Genomic DNA, 24,536 nt, shown 5'->3' with positions numbered 1-24,536 from the left:
GCTTATGTACTTCGGAGCTCATGGGCTGGTGTGAATACTGATGTCCACACTGGAGGTTTTTGTCCACAGCCCATTGTGGTACCCTGAACCTCGATGGGGGCCATCATATGGCACCTCAGGGGGGAAGAGCTTTTCTAAGTAACAGCTTCTGATGATCTAACAATGTTTACTTTTTTCTTCCTCCCTTCCCCCAACCATTCTCTTTGTTCCCCAATGCCTTTTGGGAATGAAAGATAAGCTTGTTTCCTGGGCATTTTCCTTGCTTCTCAAATGAAACATGAATACATCATTCTGACTACCTGACCACTGACATTCTACTTCAGAATTGTTGGGATTGGACAGTTGGGTTCAATGGGAGAAAGAAATGATCACAAGGATGGTATTTTCAGAAGGAACAGCTGGCTGGGTATGGTGGTATACACCTGTGATCCCAGTACTTGGGGGGGGGTGCGGGCTGAGAAAGAAGTTTGCCAAGTGAAGGCCAAGCTGGGATACATAGCTAAGTATACACATAGTGAACACTTCCTTTTCTCAAAAGAGAAAGAAGGAAAGAAAGAAAGAGAGAGAGAAAGAAAAAGAAAGAACAAAAGAAAGAAAGAAAGGAAGGAAGAAAGAAAGAAAGAAAGGAAGAAAGAAAGAAAGAAAGAAAGAAGGAAAGAAAGAAAGACCAGACAGGACAGAACAGCTGTGGCACTTTGACAAACTTGTTTTTCAGTGTTCTAACAGTATAGGCTCCTCCTCTGCGCATGCTCAGGAGTAACTGCTTTGGGATTACAATGTTTCACTGATCTGATTACAAGGAATTCACCTCAGTGAATAATCAGGACAATAGACCTTGTTTCCAATAACTACATATTCAGTAATCACTCTTCCTGATGAGAGTACCAGATTGTTTTGAAAACTAGTGAGCTCAGCTCTGTAGACACAGAACATACATTTAAAACAGCTAGTATCCCTCTCAATTTCATTTTCTATATAGTAATACTTTTTTAAACAAGGGTTAAGGAATCCCTCCTCCCCCCACCTCCTAGTTTCTGGAGAGGACTTCTTTAACCTAGTTCTTCAGAAGGCATAAAAAAAAAAAAAATCAATGAGCCAAAACCAGACCAGCGTCCTCTCTATAAGGAGAACAAGAAATGATCTTGGCACCTAGCATTTGAATTTATCCCTGACGATGAGGCCGTTAGTTCTGAGAGGTGGTGTGTGAAGAGCCCTTGGGATATGGAAAGGTGCTTTCTTGTCTTGCTAGAATGGAAACATTTGAAAACCCCTTGCCCATGACTACAGATCTAATCTCTTTTAAGGTTCACAAGTCAGTATTAAAGCCCACTTTTTTTTTTGCTTTCGCTAAGGGGGTGAATTGTAGCGAACAATGATTGCCTATGGAAGCCCACTTCCTTCATCAAGCATCAGCGTAGCTTAGAAATTCAAAATAGGACATTTGTTTTGGCAAAATCAGGAAAGCTAAGGAGTCAAAAGGAATGGAAAATTAATCCGTTTTTTGCCTCTCAGGAAAGAAAAAAAAAAACTACTCTTGGCAGTTGATGCCTTCCTCTTTTTTTTTTTTTTTTTTCTTTTTGTTAGTCATGGGGCTTGAACTCTGGGCCTGGGCGCTGTCCCTCAGCTCTTTAGCTCAAGGCGAGAGCTCTACCGCTTGAGCCACAGCGCCACTTCTGGTTTTCTGGTGGTTTATTGAAGATAAGAGTCTTATAGATTTTCCAGCCTGGTCTGGCTTTGAACCATGATCCTCAGATCTCAGCCTCCTGAGTAGCTAGGATTACAGGGTGAGCCACTGTTGCCCGGCCTCCTTTTTCTATTTTTGTTCCATCCATCCACCCATCCAAGCTGACCATATGTCCAGTTTTCCACCCACCATCTGCTCTTCGCTCACTCATTGGTCCATCCTTCCACCCACCCATCCACCTAGCTAGTCACCTACTCACACCTTCAGAATGGTCACACAACTACGCACAGAGTTGTGTAATTTACTGTTGTGTCACTGCTGTGCGTTGCCTTGCTGTTGTCCTTATAGAGAAGTTGATCTGGGCACCTTAGTATATACCTCAATTCTCCACTGCTTTTTAAATTAGCTCAGAGATACTTTCAGATATAAAACCTTTATATTTGACATTCTAGCATTTGTTTTCCTCCTGATCCTTATTAATTCATTCATTCATTTTAAATTTCAGTACTGAAGTTTGACCTCAGGGCACTGGATTTCCAGGTAGGTGCTTCGACCACTTGAGCTATCCCATGTTAATTTCTAAATAAGATCTCCCTCACATTTACGCCCAGGCCATCCTGGCACATGATCTATTTGCACTTTCTATAGCGCTGGGTAGGATGTCTAGCTTTTTATTAGTTGAGATGGTGGTGGGATGGGGGATGTCTCATGAGCTTTTTTGCTCCAGCTGGCTTTGAACCACAATCCTCCTGATACCCAGAATCGGTAATCTTATCTATCCTTCTGGGTTTAAAGGGAAATAGTCCACAACCGTTTTTATTCAAATTCCACACAATCATTCACTCTCTCAAGTTGATGGAGGAACTAGGCTACCTCCCATAGCATGGAATTCTGTGTCTGAAATCCAGGCTATCGTGGAAAACTACAGCAACAAACGCACACTTTTCAGGATACCATTATTATCCCTGCAAACTGTCCTCAGACATGGATGCTATTTAGAAGTGGCAGCCAACATTGGTTCTTGTCTCTATCTTTATTTGGATTCATAAAATGTGACATTATAAATTCAGGAATTAAACAGCATTGCTAATACAGAACTACTTCTGGAGGTGGTGCATGAATGCTAATTACCATCCTTAAAATAATCCCCTAGACACCAAACATTTTCAGAAATAGCTCTGTTACAATAAATACACCTGCAAATCATCCTTCATGAGCATGATTCATGTGGGTATACTTTTTTTTTTTTGACACTGTGGTAAGATGTAGGAACTTATTTCACTCTTCCAAAACTTTCCTGGCCTTAGTCAGAACTTAGGCAGGCATGGTGAAGGTTAGTTTGCCTACATCTTTTGTATTTTATTGTAGAAAAGAAGTAGGTTTGGGATGGAGTAACTTTATTTCTCTAAAGCATACAGTGTTTTCCCCTGACCAAAAAAAATATAGATACACTGGATTTATTTAGGGCATGGATATGATATATATCTAAACATAGCTTTGTAGAGAAGGCCATATTCTACCTTTTGTTGTACTTCCTATGTTAGCATATTAAGATTACTTTTTTTTTTTTTGTCATGCATTGAGCTTGACCTCTAGGCTTGGTCACTGCCCCTGAGCTCTTCAGCTCAAGACTAGTGCTCTACTACTTGAGCCACAGCACCATTTCTGGCTTTTTCTGCTTATGTGGTGCTGAGGAATCGAACCCATGGCCTCATGCATGCAAAGCAAGCACTCTACCACTGAGCCACCTTCCCAGCCCAAGATTATTTCTCTTAAATAGCTGCATGGAACTTCATTGTTTATGCTGAAATTCATTCAATTGACCCTCAAGTGGTTGGCATTTGAGTTTCTTCCAATCTTTGACTCACCTCATAGTGGCTGAGGGAAGGGGCTAGAGGCCCAGAGCCACCTTTAAGGCCATGCCCCCATGACTCAACTTCCTTCTTTGAGGCTCCACCTCTTAAATGTTCAACTACTCCCTAATAGCACTACAGGCTGGGGAATCAATCCTCCAATAAGTTTTGGGGGGACATTTAGGATTCAGATTATAGCACCATGAAATTCCTTCACACATGGATATCCTTTTGTGTTTACATACTGTTTTTCTTTTGTTCTCCTCCCTTCCTCCCTCCCTCCCTGTACTGGGACTTGAAATCAGGGCCTTATACTCTTACTCAGCTTTTATACTCATGTTTGGTACTCTACCACTTGAGCTACCTTTCTAGTCCTGTTCCCTGCCTCTCCCCATATAATTGGAGACAGAGTCTCTTGTACTTTTCTACTTATACTGTTTTTGAACCAAGATCCTTATATCTCAACCTCTGGAGTAGCTAGGATTTTTATAGCATGAGCCACCTGGTGCTCAGAACATAGCTTCTTAAAAAGGGTAAATTATTATCACTGTAATTGCTCAAAGGGCATGACATCTTAAACTTCTGATAGACACTGCCAAATTACCACTTAAAATGGTTCTACCAATTTGTTCTTCCACAAAGAGCACACGACAGTGCGCATACCCCCAGTGCTGTACCGACCCTGGGCATTGTCATTCTCCCGTCATTTTGACAATCAGATGAGTGAAAAATAGCACGTAGGCTTTAAATAACACACCCCGGAAGGAGAAGTTCTAATATCCACACTTCTTGAGAGCTTTCTCTTGGCAGTACATGTACTAATCTCCCCCTCCCCCTCCCCACGTATCTACAGCCTCTTTTGTGGTTCTCTTGGATTTCGAACTTTCAGCTCTGAAGACAGAAAGCAAACTGATGTGAATTCCTCACCAAATATCAACCACAAACTCTAAAAAGATGACAGAATATCTTTTGAAATATGAGAAAGCTTCAAAATCCAGAGACTTCTATTAAAGTGAAAATACACTTTTTGACCCCCTAGATATAACCAGGCAGCTGTGTTTTAGAGATGTAAAAACTAAATTCATTCCTAGAGTTTGCTCCGCCAGGTAATGACAGATTTCAGACTAAGACCAGGTTTTCTGACTTCTAGTCCTCACAGTATCAGAGGATAAATAGCAGTTAGTTTATTATTATAGTCAGAAATGCTGGTGTTAGCAAACCTCATGAAATGATCAAGGTCCAAGGAAAATGAAATCTAAAAGCATCAACAATATCTAAGGAAAATCAAATTTATGTATTCACATCACCATCTAGCATGATATTGAATCAAATCTTGTGGCTACAGTAAAAAGAGGAATATGTTTATAACTTATTTTTTTTTTAGGAAATACCTATGATACTTTGACTTTCTGACAAGTAACATTTCATGTAGTTATTGTACTTATGGAAGTGTATAATAATGGCAATTTTCTTGGTACAGACAATTTAAGTCATTGTCCACAGACCTTCATAATTTCCAGTTTAACTCAATAATGTGAATCCCTAGTAGTCACTCTGAGCAGGGTGGCAATCCTCTCAGAGCTGGCTGATAGCATTGCTTTAACTTGAGATGTAATTTATTTATAAATGGAAATCTGAACTCTTAGGGAATAAGTACTATCTCTGAATTGTGTGTGTGTGTGTGTGTGTGTGTGTGTGTGTGTGTGTGTGTGTGTGTGTGTGTGTGTGTGTGTGTGTGTGTGTGTGTGTGTGTGTGTGTGTGTGTGCTGATCCTGGGGCTTGAAATCAGAGCTTGGGCACTGTCCCTAAGTGTTTTTGCTCAGGTTAGCTCTCTACCACTTGAGTTCTGTCTTCTTTGGTAGTTGAGTGGAGATAAAAGTCTCACAGACTTTCTTGCATTGGCTGACTTTGAACCAGGATCCTCAGATCTCAGCCTTCTGGGTAGCTAGGATTATAAGCCTGAGCCACCAGCACTGGGCTGTACTTGTGATTTTTTTTTTATTAACAGTTTTGAAACAAGCTAAAAAGAAGGACCAGTTCTGGTCAAGAAGAATGAAAGATGGCATTCATTAAGTGAAGGTAGACATCTCTCACCCTGCTATCCTAGGAACCTGTAATCATTAATCTTTCTGCCTTAAGTGGTCATCCATTTTTTTCTTCTTTATATTTTAATTTATTCTGAGCTCTCCTTCGGGACTTTTTTGTTAAGACCTACTTTTGGTCAAGCCTCCATTTTCCTGCTTGTATATTCTTTTCATTTTGAGTGTTGAGATTTGAGACCACCTTGATTTTTTAAAAATTAAAATGAAAATATAGGTGTTCTGCTTTTGGTAGAAAGTGACTTTTAAGAAAGCAGATTTGGTGTGAGATAGATGGGGTTTAAAACCTTGGCAATCTGTTTTTCTTTTAGCAATTTAATTAATAGGAGTCTCAGTTCTACTATCTAAGAAATAGAGGCAATTACATCTATTCATTTTTCAGCAAATATGGTGAGAAGGAAATATTTACTGAATGATTTTAAATTTGTAGGCATTGTTCTAGGTGCTAGGAATACAAATGGACTAAAACTTAGTCTTTGAGGAACTTGCATTCCACACTCTCATCAAGGACCCTGAAAGTTAAATAACATCTAACATAAAACACTTAGTTCAGAGCTGGGAAATGGTAATTGTGCTATAAATGTTGATTACTTCCTGCCTCCTTGTAATAGATGTTTTCTATCACTTTGAAAATTGATACTTTTAATTTTTTGTAGCTCTCCAGCATTGTCATTTCAGTAGTCAGTGGTTTCCTAAGCAACAATAGCCTAAGCAATATAATTGAGGCATAAATCATTGTTAACAATTTTTTTTTCCTGATGCACAGCAGTTACCAATACAGGCTCTATGGTCATTGTTCCCGGCTATCACCCCGAGATCCTTTTATGCCTGATTTACCAGACTGGCTCATGGTACTGTTGATACTGGTGGTTTTTTCCATGGGGTGGTGTCATTCTTCCGTCTCTCACATGCTTCACACTTGACATTATCCGTAGTGGGATGGCGGAAACCTTGATCTACTCTCAAATTCCCTGAGTACCAATTTTTCACCTTATACCTTCATTTATTTTTATTTTTTTTGTCGGTCGTGGGGCTTGAATTCTGGGCCTGGGCACTGTCCCTCAGCTCTTCAGCTCAAGGCTAGTCTGCTACCACATGAGCCACAGCGCCACTTCTGGTTTTCTGGTGGTTTATTGGAGATAAGAGTTTCATGGACTTTCCTGCCCCGGCTGGCTTTGAACCATGATCTTCCCATCTCAGCCTCCTGAGTAGCTAGGATTCCAGGCCTGAGCCACCAGTGCCCGACCCACCTTACACCTTTCTCAACTAGGACACAAGGTGCCATTATTTTATGCATTTAGTTCCTTCAATGACCTCCACTTTTTATTTTGCTGAAGATTTCATTTTTTCCCCCCTACACAGTACAACTATTGTTTTACTTGTCTGAAATTCCTTCTGTCCTCTTCTCAGATATGTAGAGACTTCTTCCTTTGGAAATGCTCATCTCCTCCTTTCCTATGGCCTGATTTATGCTGGCAGGGTCAACTTTGTCCTTATATGTCTCAGGCTCCTGGGCTTGAATCACAGCCTCACAGGGCATAGGTCCAGCTGTGTCTGTAAGAGTCAGGATTCTGGAGTTTTTGCCCAGGATTTTGAAGGTATAACTGACAAAAAGAGGGAAGAGGGACCTACTGAAAGGGAAACTATGGGATTGATTGGAAATGTTACTTTCTCCCATTCAATGCATTGCCTGAGGGCTTAAGTGACTCTTCAGGAGGTATTAACTCCTAAAGTGAAAAAAGAAAATTTCCTACAGATTTAGAAAGACATTTACCGATCTTTCAGCTTCATTGGAGATATGTCAATTAGGTTCTTGTTACATCTTACTTGCTGTTGAGAAAATTAGGACAGATTCTCTCTCTCTTGCACATGCGTGCACGCGCGCGTGCGCACACACACACACACACACACACACACACACACACACACTGTCTTACTCTTTTTTTTTTCTTTTTCCAATCTTTGGGCTTGGACTCAGGGCTTGGGTGCTGTCCCTGAGCTTTTTTTACTCAAGGTTAGCACTCTACCACTTGAGCCACAGCACCACTTCTGGCTTTTTCTGTTTTGTTTTTTGTTTTTTGTTTTTGGTAGTGGGGCCTGAACTCTGGGCCTGGGTGCCGTCCCTCAGCTCTTCAGCTCAAGGCTAGTGCTCTACCACTTGAGCCACAGTGCCACTTCCATTTTCTATTGGTATTAATTGCAAGCAAGAGTCTCAGACTTTCTTGCCCAGGTTGGCTTCTAACCTTGATCTAAAAATCTCAGCTTCAGTGGAACTTCTGGTTTTCTGGTGGTTTATTGGAGATAGGAGTCTCACGGTCTTTCCTGCCCAGGCTGGCTTTGAACCGCGATCCTTAGATCTCAGCCTCCTGAATAGCTAGGATTACAGGCCTGAGCCACCAGCGCCCATCGGGTCTTTCCTTTGACTTGTAGATTTTTCCAGTAGATTTTTCAATCCATTGCTCTGCCTCTCACCAATCCTTGATGATACCATGGAAGTTCTGTTTTCTGTGTGTGTGTGTGTGTGTGTGTGTGTGTGTGTGTAATATATATAATATATAACATAATATATATTTTATATATGTATATATATATTTATTTACAGGTTTTTATTGGCCATAGGCCTTGCTTCATAGATGCCTGAGGTGTTCAGGTTATTCTTGGGCTGCTTCAAGTTAAGTTTCCTTATAGGAAGTCATATTCAGTGAAAACAATTTAGGCCTCCATGGAATGGGAAACAGTACAGAAAAGGAAACTGGGAAGTTGACAGTACAATCTACTGTTAGAAAGAAGATAGCTCTAGTCACTGCCTGTGCTTTACCTGCTCACTGGTTGGTTGGTCCTGCTGGTCTAGGCTATTCATAAAGTCAAGTTGCAAATAGAATTCCTACATCATAGCCACATAGCCATCTTCTCTGTGTCTCAAGGTCATAGACACTTACCCTGACTGGCCAGACCCAGACTTGGCTAAGTAAAGGTAGAATAGCGTTAGTGATAGAACCTGAGTGTTGTGTCACACTAGGGCTTTGGGATCCTCTCTCTGTCTACTGCTTTTTATACTACTGTTCTTTGCACCATGGAGAATAATATTCTTATAGGAAAGTATTCTTGAGTGAAATAATGCCCTGTAAAGACGACTGTCTTGGTAATGTGAGGGTCTTAAAAATATATCTTCGCATTGTTTGATGCGAGGTCCAATGTTGTGAATGGCAACAAAGCAAATATGGCAGAAGTGATGGTCTGAGACTGGAGCATGAAAGGCACTGTGACTCCCTCCTGTTTTCTTTCTTGAATCATTTACTCAGGGGAGATTCCCCCTCTTTCCCCCCTTCAGGTAGCTCTATGGAAAGACCCATGTGGCCTCTTATCGATAGCCAAGAAGCAATGGAGGCCTCCTTCCAAGGTTGCTGTGAGGAGCTCACGTGGGGAGTGGATTGTTGGATTGTGTGGTTGCTGCCAGGCCCTACTGCCATCTTGACAAGACTTTCCAAGCTAGAGCTGCCCAGCTCAGCGGCTCCTGAATTCCTTCCTCACTGCTGAAACTAGAGTGATGAATGCTGTTAGTTTTAAGTCACTGAAATGTGAGGGCACTTTGTCCTTCAGCAGTAGAGAGTTAAACAGATTTTTTTTTTTTTTTGGTCATAGACATTTGGATTTGGCTTCCATGTCAAGATTCTGGATTTCAAATCGGTGATATCAAGGGATGAGACCTTTGGAAGGTCCGGCGAGGAGAATCCATTTGGCATCTGGGAGGAATAGAAATAATTTATGACAGGAGGCCACTGTGGAAGTTTTAAAATATGTCTGCAAATCTTTAATGCTCCCTTCTGTTGATGTGGGGTCTTATGAACTTTTGTTTCAGCCTGGACTGGCAGGGAACAATGATCCTTTTGGTCTCAGCAGCCTGAGTCAATGTAACGTCAGGCCTAGGCCACAGTACTCAGCTGTTGGTAGAGATAGAGTCTTGTGAACTTTGTTTCCCTGGGCTGACCTTGAACCTAGATTCTCCTGATCTCAGATCCCAAAGTAGCTAGGATTATAGGCATGAGCCACTGGTGCCTGGCTTAAGTTCTTAATCATTTTTAATGAGGAGCATCATCATTTTGCACCCTTACTATGGTTAGTCCTGATTGGCATCTGCCATAGCCTTGGGGTCACTGCCTTTTGGGATAGATAGGCTTATTTCTATTCCCAGTGCCCCCAAGAGCTCTCTCTGCATGGCTCACAAGAATGCTGGTAACAACTATGCATTCTGTGTCTCCTCAGAACAAAGCTAATGCTCTCCCGATCCTTTGAACCATCAGCTTAGTTGGTGACTCAGAGTTCTGAGGTAAACAGATGGTGGTGGTCAGTGCTGTGCCCAGTTCTCGGCACATTCGGATTCTCTTCTGGTCCTTTATGGGGCCATAACAAATACAAAAATTTTCTGTGTTTATGCTTTTGTCCAGTTCATCTTCTTTTCTGGGGATTACTGTACCTTCTTTCCTTCCTTCCTTCCTTCCTTCCTTCCTTCCTTCCTTCCTTCCTTCCTTCCTTCCTTCCTTCCTTCCTTCCTTTCTCCTTTTTTTAAATTTTTGGTCATTTGTGGGTCTTGAACTCTAGGCCTGGGTGCTGTCCCTGAGCTCTTCAGCTCAAGGCTAGTGCTCTACCATTTAAGCCAGAGCTCCACTTCCAGTTTTCTGGAGTGGTTTATTGGAGACAAGAGTGTGGTGGATGTTGCTGCCTGGGCTGGCTTTCAACTATGATGCTCAGATCTCAGTTTCTTGAGTAGCTAGGATTATAGGCATGAGCCATTGGCGCCCGGCTTGTATTTTTTTTTCTTCCTAGTTTGGGAAGCTTCTGTACTAGTTCATTCTTTGATAATATCAGGTTTTAATTTAATTACTATTTAGCACTTTCTATCCAGATTGAGCACTTTTTTTGGGTGGGGGGGACATGGGATTTATGTAGTCTAGGTTGTCCTTGAACTTGTAATCCTTCGTCCTTAGCTTCCTGATTGGATTACAGGTATGCATCATCATCCAAGGACCAAACTCATCCTACATCAACAGCAGTTCTCCTTGAGAAGAGACTGAAGTGTGCAGACTAGAAATTTATTCTTTTTGAAAATGTCCATCCATACCTTCTTTAAAATGGCAACAAATGGGGTGGTTCTTGGAAATTATATTCTTTTTTTTTTCTTTTTCTTAAATCTAAGGAGCTGCTCCAACAAGCAATAGATCTCAAGCAAGGACTTGGATGAATTTGTCCTCTCTATTTTGGTCTCAGTATTGTAGTATTTTCTATACACTCTTAGAAATCCTGGAAACATGATAAAGGTAGAGCTTACACTGTTATTTTATCTTGAGCGCTTTCTGCTAAGACAAATGTGTACCTTGCAAGATGTTTGCTTGAGAAGCTCTTGAATGTGATTGGAGAGCTTTTGGCCATGGTTGGTTTCTTTGGTTGACTGAGGTATAGGTTTGTATAGTTGACTCAACTGACATCCTTTTCAGAGAAACTAATTAGAAAATAAGAGAGTTTCAAAGGCAAGTGTGCTGATTTTTTTTTCTTTTTTAAGGTTATGCCCAATCTGTTTTAAGATGGAGATTTTGAAGATATATTTGGACACATACTAAGAAACAAGATGAGCTGAGAGGAGTGAAAGTTGAAGGACTCATTAAATCATGCAGAATTTGTCCAGCTACTCAGTAGGGGCAGCTAGGCTTCAAGTGTGTGTGTGTGTGTGTGTGTGTGTGTGTGTGTGTGTGTGTGTGTGTGTGTGTGTGTGTGTGTGTGTGTGTGTGTGTGTGTGTGTGTGTGTGTGTGTGTGTGTGTGTGTGTGTGTGTTCATGTCCACATATAAGATAAAATCTTATTCATTTAAATCACAATGGCAGACACAGAGATGTGTTACTCAGACTTCCCTTCCATGAAGGGCTTCTTATGTGTTTGCAATGAGTGTGTTTCCCTGGCAGCTTTCTGTGCTTTCTTCAAGTCTACCTCAGCTCCCGAGCGGGGTTTTCCCTAATGAGCAATCTTTGCTCTCAAGTTTCCAGGGCTGTAGAAACTTGGTCCACTGGCATAGAGTTTGCCATATCTCCCACTCAGCTCTACTTCCTCTCTTTTTTCTTCACAGGTGTTACTTTTCAATCTGCTATTTGTTCTCTTAACTGTGTCTCAACATCTGCTTCCCAGGGGATCCAACTGACAGTGGTTCAGTTCCAGGAATGCTTGGAGGAAACAGGTGGTAAGATGAGGTCTGGGGCCTGGATCACTCACAGGCTGGCTGGCAATCAGAGCTCGATCCCAGGTGGCTTGTGGGGTGGGCACAGATAGTCTTTGGCACGAAGTATTGGACATATTGCACACAACTTTCACTGGTGACTTGAGAGAATATTTCAAAGCAATAATTTAGGCACTTGAAAATATAGAGGAAACAGTGCATACAAGAAAAAGGGAATTAGTTATTATTAAGTCGTATTATTAACTGCTAGAAGAATAATGAAAACCTGAAGACAGATTAAGAATTAAAAACGAAGGTCACAAGTCCTCTTTGGTAGTTTACAAAGAGGTCTTCATCTTCAGCATTTGATAATAGGAGGGAAAAACCCTGAAGTTTGTATTAAATACAGTCCTGAGCTTCAAAGACAGTTGCTTATGCAGATGCTGTGGCATGAGAGTCTGGGTATTTCCATCTAGCAGATAACTTCGGATCTCCTCACTAGATGGGCTATTGTGGATCGTAGGGTGCCATGACTACGCAAGCGATCTTGCTTCAGCTGTTTTTCCCTCCACTTGTGTTATTCCCTACTAACAAACTTTCACATTCCTGACTCCAGCTCTGTTCCAGCTTCCCAGAGGAACTACCTTCCACTGACTTGGAAGTTAGGAAGATAGACTGAAATGTATTATTTTAATGGTTTCTTTCAAAAGTGAGAAGATTAAATGAAGCAAATTAATGGCTAAAAATGACATGTTGAAGCTCTTGTAGAGCATCTTGAATGCTTCCCAAATAGAGAAATAATAAATACTTAAGGTATGCTCATTACTTAGACCTGAGCATTGCAGATTGTATATATATGTATTGAAATACGCTGGGTTGCAATTACATTTTTAAAAAAGTGACTGTTTATGATATATTCCTGGTATCACTGGAGTACTACATTTGCATATATATCTTTTTTTCATGCTTGGTCATGGGGCTTGAACTCAGGGCCTGGGCGCTGTCCCTGAGCTGTTTTGCTCAAGGCTGGCACGCTATCATTTTGAGCCACAGTGTCACTTCCAGTTTTCTGGTGGTTAATTGGAGATGGGAGTCTCATGTACTTTCTTCCCGCTGGGCTTGCCTTGAACTGTGATCCTCAGAACTCAGCCTCCTGAGTAGCTAGGATTACCAGTGTGAGCCACCGGTGCCTGTTACATACATATCTTTTATAATGTTTTAGGATGTTAAGGAATCACTTGTAAGGATCTCTTTTCATGTTCTCTCAGTGGTGCAAGCCTTTAATCATTTTTATATATTTATATATGAGCTCCCAAGAAAAAGTGCTCATTTTTGAGAAAAATTTAAGTATCATCTGTTTTTACCCTCAATAATTTGAACCTCACTGTGGTCTTTTTTCCAGTATTTGGCCAAATGTAAGTACTCTTAAGAGACTCCCAAGAGACTGTTGCTTCATCTCTGGATGAAGTTTCTCACGAAGAGGAACACTGACATTAAACTTCTCTATAGCACTTTTTGGTACAGCCTCAACAATATCATCTCCACACAAATGGTGACAGAAAATAATCGCCACAGAAGCAGGTATGTGGGATTCGTAATCAGCACTAATAATATATATATTTTTTAGCTGCTCTCAGGTTAAGGAAAAACCTTGTTTGTCAGTGAAAATTCCAAGTATTGTCAACTGTGCAATGAAACGTAAATCTAGTCTTGGTAATTTAGGGTTTTCTCTTTTTGTCTTGCTTCAGGGTGCTTTTTCTAGACTTGGAGAAGTGAGAGGTCAAAATCAGCACAACACTAAATTGGGGTGAAGGGTAGTGGGAAGAGGGGAAGGACAGGTACCCAGTCCAGTTCACACCAGAGTTTTCCCATTTAGTTTCCAGAATGGATGCTATAGTTTCTGACATATATTTGCTTAAAGTTAGCTATTGGAACCATGGAAAAAGTAGTCACTCTCTCTCTTGAATAGTTTTTAGTTTGTTAACAAAAGCAAAGCTTTTTCAAACTCAAATCTAAATGGCTAAAGAAATTTTCCTTGGGTTAGCTGTCGGGAACTTTTGATTTTTGGTATGTAGTTCCTTTTTTTTTTTTAAATTACTTTTTGTGTCATTCCTGGGGCTGGAACTCAGGGTCAGGACACTGTCTCTGAGCTTTTTTGATCAAGGCTAGTAGTGTTCTACCACTTGAGCAAAAGCTCTAGTTCTGGCTTTTGTGTAATTTAATTGGAAATGAAAGTCTCATGGACTTTCCTGTCTGGGCTGGCTTTGAACTGAGATCTTCAGATCCTCAGCCTCTGTAGGCTAGGATTACAGTCATGAGCCACCAGTACCTGGCTTAAAGTTGCTTGTTTAATTGTTTTTTTTTCCCCCAACTTTCCTGATGGGGTGGAAGGGATTCCTTTTCTGTTTTAACCTGGCTGCTGCTTCTTGCTGTCATCTTTGCTTCCTTTCTGGCTTTTCTCTCGTCTTCATGTTTCTTTCTTCTTCCTCTGCCTTCACCTTTTTTTTTTCTAATTGGGATCCTTGTCACCTTTTCTTTCTTTTATCTCCCATAGCTTCTTTTTGTCTTCAGGAATTTTACTGATCCTTGGTAGTGATTTGGAGACCTCTTTGTTTCTTTTTGCTGCTCTCTGGTGCTTTACAGAGCAGACCTTTTTGTTAAATGAAGATTCTTTCTCATTGAGAAATGTGGAATGCTCAGTTGGAATGATGTGAGCAGGAACAGTTTTGAACTGTTTTCAACATCAGCCCTGGGTTTGCTAACATTGACACTAGCACTTGGCCAGGTCCTTCCCTCCTGCTCCTCATCGCCCTGCGCACAGCACCCCTTCCTGCAGCTCCCTGTCTTCTCTTCCAAGCAAGAAAACATTTAGCCCACACCAGCACAGGCTTAGTCTGATTGCAGCTGTAGGAGGGTTATTCAAGACCCTCAGACTAGGCAGGAAGACAATACATACTTACATGTGCACATGTATTATGTATCTATATGCTTCTGTACAAATAAGTGAAATATCCTAGTGTTCCATAAAGCCAGTTTTTGACAATTAATGAAATATGAGTTCTGAACAGAGTGACATTAATAAGATTCAGGACATCCTGAGTACTTAGGCCAACCATCCCAGTTCTTAGCTATTTCTCTTGGCATTTCTAGCACCTTCTTCTTCTTCCTGCACCCTGCAGGGTTAGAAGGAGCAGAAACACTTGGCACATTTCCTCTTAGGAAAACCTAATTTTTTGTGCAATATAAAGTTTCAGTGAAATAGGCATGGTAGCTGGGGAAGAACCAAAATGATAATGGCAATGCTGAGATTAGCTAATGTTTAGGCATTGCTTCTGAGCAGTTTAAATGCATTAGTAATTATAGTATTTCTAACAAATCTATGAGGTGGTAATCACAACAACAATAAAATCAACAATGACTGTCTCAGCCTTTCTTAGTTCCCAAGGAAACAGCTCCCATGCTATTATTTTATTAGAAAGTACCATCTCACTACATCAAGTGAGTTATTGAGGTACATGAGAGAGAGAGAGAGAGAGAGAGAGAGAGAGAGAGAGAGAGAGAGAGAGAGAGAGAGAGAGAGATTGGTCACATCAAATTCTTAAATCATGGATCTACATCTTAAAAGTTTTAAAATTGTGTCTCAGTACTGTCCATAGGAAAGTGGACATAGAGGAAGAATTTAGCTACTGATGATTACCTCCTATTAGTATTTACCCCATGGGGTGCTAACTTCCCAAAATTTTTTTTTAATTTGCCAGTCCTGGGGCTTGAACTCAGGGCCTGAGCTTCTTTTGCTCAAGGCAAGCACTCTATCATTTGAGCCACAGCACCACTTCTGGGGTTTTCTGTGTATGTGGTACTGAGGAATCAAACCCAGGGCTTCATGCATGCTAGGCAAGCACTCTACCACTGAGCCACATTCCCAGCCCCCCCCCCCACCTCCCACTCCCATTCTAATTGTGCATTTGTGTAGCAGATCTGAGAGAGCAGCAGTTATTTTATCTGAGATGGCAGAGGTGTGAGGCTAGAGATTTGTAAAGGAGGCACCGGCAGAGGGTAGCTCAGACTTCTTGAGTAAGGCAACTTGTGTCACAATCTGCAGTTCATTCAAGCCAAGTCACTTGATCTAAGGGGCAGGTATGAAATACACAACTACTATTTTCCAGTATGACATATATGACCTTCACAAATCCAAAGAGACCATGAAGTATTAGAGGAGGAAGCAAGTATGGAAACAATCTGCTCTCTTACTTTAGATATCATGGCTTATCTCAGGCTACTCGTAGTCCTTACGTATCAGTGATGTAGAAGGTCCCTGCATCCCCACAATGTTTTTCTTGCGTTTTCCACCATAATTGTGTCTTTATAGGGCATCCATACCACATTAGTCCAATCAGTAGGATGTCATCAATTTAGAGGAACACTAACATGTTCTGTATAATGTTAGGATGTTTATTATATTCTGTCAGAGAACAGGAAAGTTAACTTGGTCATTGGTCAGGGCAGTTAAAATATATTGCTGTTCCTGCCATATGAAGTCAAGTAATGTTTTATCCTAGCTCTTGAAGTGGACAACAAAGAACATATTAGTTCTGCAGGTGTATAGCAAGGGCTTCAGGCTGTATTGTTTTGATCCAATAGGGACATCACATCTGGAAATAGCATCTGTGCTTGGGGGTTCCCACCTGGTTGAGTGAATGGCAGTTTACTGTCATCAACCATGTTTCATTTGCCAAAACAGTGAAAAAACATGACAGAGAATCTCAACCCTGCTTCTTTGTAGAATTACAGGGCAGTGTTGATCTCTGAATGTTTTAGGATATAATAGTGTTTCTGACATTATTTTTACTGTAACTGGATCCATTTTAGATGCTTCCACTTAGAACCAGAATGCTTCTCATTCCGCAAGCTAGCAACAACTATGAGGATTCTTCTAGCTATTAAGTGTTATTTATACAGTTAAATGTTTGGGATTCTATCTGAAATAGTCTTGTGGCAAAACCATATTTATCCTTTGTTTTCTATTGACATTCACTTTATTCAGACTCACGGTGACAGTTTGTATTATTTCTTATCATTAGTGTCAGCTCAGTTTCTGTATCTTACGATCCTCAAAAAATAGCTTTCAGCCCACCGATTGGGAGAAGATCTTTACTAGCCATACAACGGACAAGGGTCTCATATCTAAAATATACTTGGAACTCAAAAAATTAAACCACCCAACAACAAATCCTCAAACAAACAACTGCCCAATAAATAAGTGGGCGAAAGACTTAAAGAGAAGCTTCTCTGAAGAAGAAAGAAGGATGGCCAATAGACACATGAAGAAATGTTCAACATCCCTAGCCATAAAAGAAATGCAAATCAAAACAACATTGAGATATCACCTCACTCCAGTTAGAACAGCAAAAATCAAGAACTCTAACAACAACAGATGCTGGAGGGGATGTGGACAGAAAGGAAGCTTACTTCATTGTTGGTGGGAATGTAAACTTGTTCAACCACTTTGGAAAGCAGTATGGAGGTTCCTCAAAAGACTTCACATAGATCTCCCCTATGACCCAGCAATCCCACTTTTGGGCATTTACCCAAATGTTTACAAACAAGACCACACTAAAGCTACCAGCACAACTATGTTTATTGCAGCATTATTTACCATAGCTAAGATATGGAACCAACCCAGATGCCCCTCAGTAGATGAATGGATCAAGAAAATGTGGTATATATACACAATGGAATTCTATGCCTCCATCAGAAAGAATGACATTTCCCCATTTGTTAGGAAATGGAAAGGCTTGGAAAAAATTATATTAAGTGAAGTAAGCCAGGCCCAAAGAAGCATAGGTCCCATGGTTTCCCTTATTTGCAATATCTAGTATAGGTATGAGTCAAGCAGAAAAGGTCAGATAATGTGATGTTAGGAAAATGAACCCTTAAATATGTATTTTAATGTTTTCGTTTCTTTCATGCATATGTTTCTAACGCATTTATAAGATTATTTCTTTGTTGCTTTGTATGTCCCTCCCCCACGGTGTAACCCCCGCTTTCACTATATTTGATGTCAGTATAACATGTGGAGGAGATGGGGGCAAACAAGTCGTTTAAGGATTCAGGTGGACCTGTTGCAACAATGAGAAGTACAAAATGTCATGTCAAAACCAGCTTTACAATGTCGGTGGGGGGGGGGGAGGGGGGTATAATTGGGTGGGGGGAGGGGGGAGGCTGGGAAGGGAGGTGAAGAGTAAACAAAGGAGGAGGCTGCAATGCTTGGTAAGAAATGTATGCATTATCCTGCCCATGTAATTGTAGCCCCTCTGTACAGTATGTTCTCAAATAAAATAAAATAATATTAAAAAAATAGCTTTCAGATCTTTTCTTGGGGAAGAATTGGGAAATATTAATTGAATTAAATTGTGTGTGTGTGTGTGTGTGTGTGTGTGTGTGTGTGTGTGTTTGTGTGTGTGTGTGTGCGTGTGTGCGCGCTGGCAGTGGGGCTTGAACTCAGGGCCAGGGTGCAGTCCTTTTTTTTCCCCTCAAGGCTTAGCATTCAATGTCTTTGAGCTCTACTTCTGGATTTTTGGTGGTTAATTGGAGATCAAAGTTCCATGGACTTTCCTGTCAGGGCTGGCTTTAAACTGCAATCGTAAGTTCTCAACCTCCTGAGTAGCTAGATTTATAGGTGTGAGTCACCAGTGCCTAGCTGAGTTACATGGTTTTTAACCTAGGAAAAAGCATTTCTCCTTAATGAATGGTAGAAATGAGATAACAAGAAAATAAAAATATGACAAAAGCCAAAGGGCTGGAAACTTTCAGACTATGATTTTGCCCCAACAGATTTCCTTTGCTTCCTCATGCTATAGCTAAGAATTTTCCTGTGGTAATTACATGAGGCTCATGTAACTGAGTTTTGACCAATAGAACACAGACAGCAAATTGTACACCACTGCAACACTTCATTCCACAGAGTCCTCCAACATTTCATCATTTTCCTGGTTAGAGGGAACAGAAGAGAAGCGCGAATACTTAAGACATTTTTTCCCCTGATTTCTTTTTCTCCTCTTCTCTCAGATATTAGTGGTTCACTCTCTTTAAATGAAGAAGGATTGAACTTGGAGTTAGAAACACTGGGTCTGTTCCCTGGTTCTATAACGTGCTAGCAAATTAGCCCCAGACAAGGCATATAATTTCTCAGAGCTTAGTTTCTCTATCAAATAATACATTGAGTAAAGGGATCTCTTTAGAACTTTTTATTTCCCCAAGATTGTATGGCTACTGAGTATATAGTTAACCCTCTCTACCTGTAGATACCATATCCTCAGGTTCAACCAACTACTGGGAAAATTGCATCTGTTCTGAACATTTTTATCATTATTCCATAAACAATACAGCCTAACAGCTACTTGCATAGCATGTCATTGAATTAGCTATTAAAAAAAGTAGAGTTCAAGGTATACAGGAGCATGTATGTAGCTGATTTAAAATACTTTTGGATATTCATAGATTTCGGTCTCTGCTGGGGTCTAATAATCAATGGCCTAAAAAGCAACAAGGGACAACTGGAATCTGAAACTGATTTATGCTAAGGATGCAATGTCTCACTTGGGAACTTATCCATCCCAGGGGTCTTTTAACAAATGCAAGAGCCACTTTTTGGCTTGACTGGTTTGTCTGGGATATTAGAACAGTCATAGCCCTGACTGTAATAAATCCTACCCCTTTTTGAACTTTAAATTCTACAGATTGATGTTGGTAGTGAAGATTTGCTTGGGCCCTTGTATCCCTAGGGAACTACAGCAAGGCAGCATGCTAGGATGTTCTTAATCTGTTCGAGAGCACACAGCAGGCTCTGTGTACTTCGGCTCTCCAGAGAATATGGTTCAACCCTCAACTAAAATTTCCATGAATGGAACTTCTGCACTTAATATCTACCAAAATAACATTTTCTTCTCTGCTCTTAAAAGAAATTCTCTGAGGAACAAGTGTTCACACCAAGGAAGAACATTTTATAATTATAATTGTTACGCTAAAAGGCTATAATAAACTTTAAGCAAGTGCTTCCTATTTTATTTTTGCTGCAAACAATTTATAACCAGAACTGTCCTCTTGACATGATAATGAAGGTGCAGTCACACATGTCAGCTGGGGCAATTATGTTCTTCAGATGTCTGCTGGTAAGTATTATATGATCTCTTCCTGCTGACACCTTATCAACGGAGACATGAATATTAAAAAGAACACCCAAGAGAGCTAACTTAAAATCCAAGTACTTTCAAGAAGTTCCATATGTGTTGAAAAGCCTGTACGTCATCTTCAAGATAATCTTCATTTTGCTACCCATTTTTCTTTGGCTTCAAGTAGAAAGAAAGCCCAAGGATATGTAAGTTAGTAGTCAACACAGGATAATGAGTAACGTCCTTAAAAATATACCCAAATGGCCCGGCACTGGTGGCTCAACCCTGTAATCCTAGCTACTCAGGAGGCTGAGATCTGAGGATCTTGGTTCAAAGCCAGCCAGGGCAGGAGAGTCCATGAGACTCTAATCTCCAATTAACCATCAGAAAACAGAAAGTGGCTCTGTGGCTCAAGTGTAGATTGCCCACCTTGAGCTAAAGAGCTGAGGGACGGTGCCCAGGCCGAGTTCAAGCCCCATAACTGATGGGGGGGGGAATACACACACACACACACACACACACACACACACACACACACACACACACACACACACACACGCAATGTATCTTAGTGAGTATAGATATGGCTGCAGATTTTTGCTCTATTATGTTTTAGCTTTTGACTTTGGTCATAGGAGAAACTTAGAGTGCCAAGTATAAAAAGGTAAAAATGCAGATGATATTTCTGGGATCGTAGGGAGACAAGAAATGCTGGAGCACTAAGCTTAGGGTCTGTCATAAGAGCAGAAACAGATGTTCCTCCTCCTCCCCATCTGATTCAGCTGGATCCATAGGGCACGTGTTCTGAGTGTGCCTTGGAAGTTACTTGCGTGAGCTCCAAGATCCATGATTATCCCCTTGAGGAGGGTTGAGAAGTTTGCCCCCATTTACTCTAAAACTTCTTGGCTTGTCTGCTATACATCTGCCTGTTCTTCTTTCCCCTTCTATCTCTCCTCTCACAGGACCCAAGCTGTTGTCAGCATTACCTGCTCATTGCTTTCTGAGATGTTTGTCCTTATCAGATACTTTCTTCCTAGAAGGGCAGCTCAACTGACCATTCTGTGTGATTCTTCACTGGTGACCAATTCCTTGGGTGTCTCAGGAAATACCAGCTAGACTTTCTCTTTTCCAGCCCGTACAAGTCCTGTAATATTGTACTTGAAGATGCTAGGGCTCATCTGCAGGCCTTCCCAGAGCATTGTTTCTGGATGGTCAAGGTGCTTTGTTGTAAATAACCCAATTCTTGTTGACATCCCAGATCTTGCCTCTCCTCATTCAGCTCACTTTTGGCACCAAAATCTATCAGTTACTGAAGCCATGCTTTCCCTAGCTTTGATGTAGTTTTACAGGAAGGAAAGTCGATCTTACATGAAAGGTTAATCATTTCTGTTATTCTATTGAGTTCTCTCAAGCTTGACTGCCTCTTCTTTTTAAAGCTTGAGGAATAAAATACAATCTTCTAAGGAGGATTTTGCTGTATGAAGGAAAGAAAAAATGTATTTGGGTCTGTTCACCATATTACTTGGTGGTATTTCTGAAACTTGATTTTTTTTTTTACCTTTTTCTACTGCCAAAGCATTGTCCTATTGATAGGTATTCAAAAATCTCTTGGCTAACAGCTAATAATCTCATTAGTAATCGTGATATTATTGTGAGTTTATTAATTTTTATTCATTGTGTAAGAGAGAGTCAGAAAAAGGGGGAATGAAGGTGGTAATACAAACACTATGTATGTACTATTTTCCCTAAAGTATTTTTCTTATCCCTTGGGTACAATAAAGAAAGCATTAAGTTATCAACAATAATGTAGAGTACTGGGATCCTTGTTCTGATTAAATTTAATTTCCTGTGTGATCTTGGGCAAATAGTGACTCTGTCTCTTGGGGTGCGGAATCTTTACCTGAAAAATTAAAAGGTAGCATTAGATCCACAGATCCCTTCTAATGTTACTATTCTAGGAGGCTACTCTGTTTTTCATTTTATAAGTTTACCAAGGCTTCTGTATCAGGACCTTCCCCTGGATATGACAAATGGGAATGTGGGTCTCAGAGTGTGTGTGTGTGTGTGCGCGCGCGCGCGCGCGCGTGTGTGTGTGTGTGTGTGTGTGTGTGTGTGTGTGTGTTGGTTAATCACTGGAGAAACAGGAGGTGAGAATACAAGTGCCATTCATATTCCCTGAAATTGGTACGTAAGCTTTCTTGCATCCTACCCTTCTGCCCTCTCACCACTGAAAGATGAGGACATCATGACACATACAATCCCCTTCCTTATGTGTAGGCTGCATATTTTTTTCTTTAAGCCATTGCCCTTCTTTAAGGTTGACGGTGCCTGTCATCTTAAATGAATTTCTGTAAAGCATGAGAATAAGTACACTATTGAGCTTTACTCTTCCAGGGAAGGCACTCAGGATTACTGGATATCAATTGTGGTTCTGACTATTTGTATTGGCCCAGGTTTGGAGACTAAAACTTGGCTATGTCTGATTCTTAGCAGAACTTCTTACATCTATAAAACGAGCTTCAGTAACTCCATTCTTCTCTCAAGACATGTTTTTACGTTTGACAGGTGAAGGAAATAGCTACTTTAAAGTGTTGTTGAAGAAGTGGGGAAGGGAGGAAATTATAGCCTCTGTGTGTGTGTGTGTGTGTGTGTGTGTGTGTGTGTGTGTGTGTGTAATTACCAGTTTGCAGTGGCTACTACTCTGTTATTCTTATTCTTTTGTTCAGCTATACCTATAAAGGATGAAAATAGGCTTTAAGGCTCTTCCTAGAAATGATCCAAGAAGTCACCTCTGCCAATTCTGTAGTCTATACCAAGTTTGGAAGTTTGTCTCTAAAAATCTCCAGACATTCAGAAGTTAAAGCTGCACTGAGCTCAAGGAGAGCTGGCTTTCCCATCCCTGCTGTCCTTGTTTAGATAACCAGCCTTTCTGTCAAATGAACTCGGCATGAGTTGTAGCTCTTGAGGATATTTGATTACACTTGCTAGCTCTTAATTGTCTCAGTGATTATAAATTGGTCATTTGATCTATTTTAGAACCATGCAGGGTTAGCGATATTAAGCTAAGTTACCTGTCATTTTTTTTAACCTGTCATTTTTAAAGACAGTCATCCTCCTTTTGTTCTTTCTGAGTTGGTCCTAATGTATGCTTTTTTCTAAAATGTGGAAACTTTTCTACTAGATATCTTATTTAAAAACTCATAAAGTGGGGGGAGGGAAAGAGGGAGAAAAAATGAGGGAGGGGTAACAATTTCAACAAGAAACGTACTCACTACCTTACATACCTGTAACCCTTCTGTACATCACTTTGACAATAAAATTAAGACTCCTAAAATGTAAAATACGTATACATATCTCAATGCTAAGATCTAAATTTAAGTAAATACTCCCATTATTAATAAAATAAAAACAAATAAATAATAAAAACAAAAACTCCCATTATTACTGGCTTGTTTCTTGGAGAGACCTGGCATGTAGGAACACCACCTTTCCTTGCCAATCTGAAGGCTTGCAGCAAGCTGGGGAGAAACTCAACCATCTCTTATTGATTCAGCAATGGCTAGTATTTACCAAGCATTCCTCTGTGTCACTGTGCTAGGCATTTTATGTGGGTGATTTCATTAGATGCCAAAGCACTGATAAGAGGTAAGGTTTTATTGTTAAGAATATTTTACTCTTGAGGGCTGGGAAGGTGGCTCAGTGGTAGAGTGCTGGCCTTGCATGCATGAGGCTCTGGGTTCAATTCCTAAGCACCACATAATCAGAAAACCAGAAGTAGCACTTGTGGCTCAAGTGGTAGAGTCCTCGCCTTGAGCTGAAGAGCTGAGGGAGTGTGCCCAGGCCCAGAGTTCAAGCCCCACAACCGACAAAAAAAAAAAAAAAGAGAATATTTTTATCTTGAACCTGGAATCAGCACCAGGTTTCATGTAGACCCCAAACATCACCGAGATAAGATGACTTTATTGTACTACCACCAATTGTTATAATTTCTGGAAGTGGCCCCAAAAGTTATTGATGGAGTCAGAGAATCAGTGTCTTGGGTATTGACGTTACTTCTAGAGTTCACTTTGGTGTAAGGTGCATTTGACAGTATTAACCTGTTTAAGACTTCCAGATCCTCATTTGTAGGAGCCCTGTGGTTGGTCAGTCAAGGTAGGACCAGTAGGACATCAAGAGAAGCCAGGGTGGAGTAGCTTCAGATCTTGGGTAGGCTGTGATCAGTGTCAAGCAGCATTTAAGGTTTTATCTTATTTCGTCTGGGGCTGCCTCACATGTGAACATGCTTCACATGCATGAACATAAAAAGTATCCCAAGAAGGATGTAAATAAGGGAGATGGCACACGAAGATCCAATTAACATGGGAACCTAGAATTCAAAGGTAGGGACAAGGAAGATAGCATGGGGATACTTTGGTAAGAATTGACTCACTATCGTTAACTCAGAAAAGCAGATACCAGTGACTACAATACTGACACATTTGCAATCTACTGATAACACATAATATTCAAGTCAAACCTGTGTGTATA

Source organism: Dipodomys merriami, unplaced genomic scaffold (genome assembly GCF_024711535.1).
Source record: "Dipodomys merriami isolate MVZ:Mamm:240054 unplaced genomic scaffold, mDipMer1.0.p SCAF_379, whole genome shotgun sequence".
Lineage (NCBI taxonomy): Eukaryota > Metazoa > Chordata > Mammalia > Rodentia > Heteromyidae > Dipodomys > Dipodomys merriami.
Note: the sequence above shows the minus strand (reverse complement) of the source record.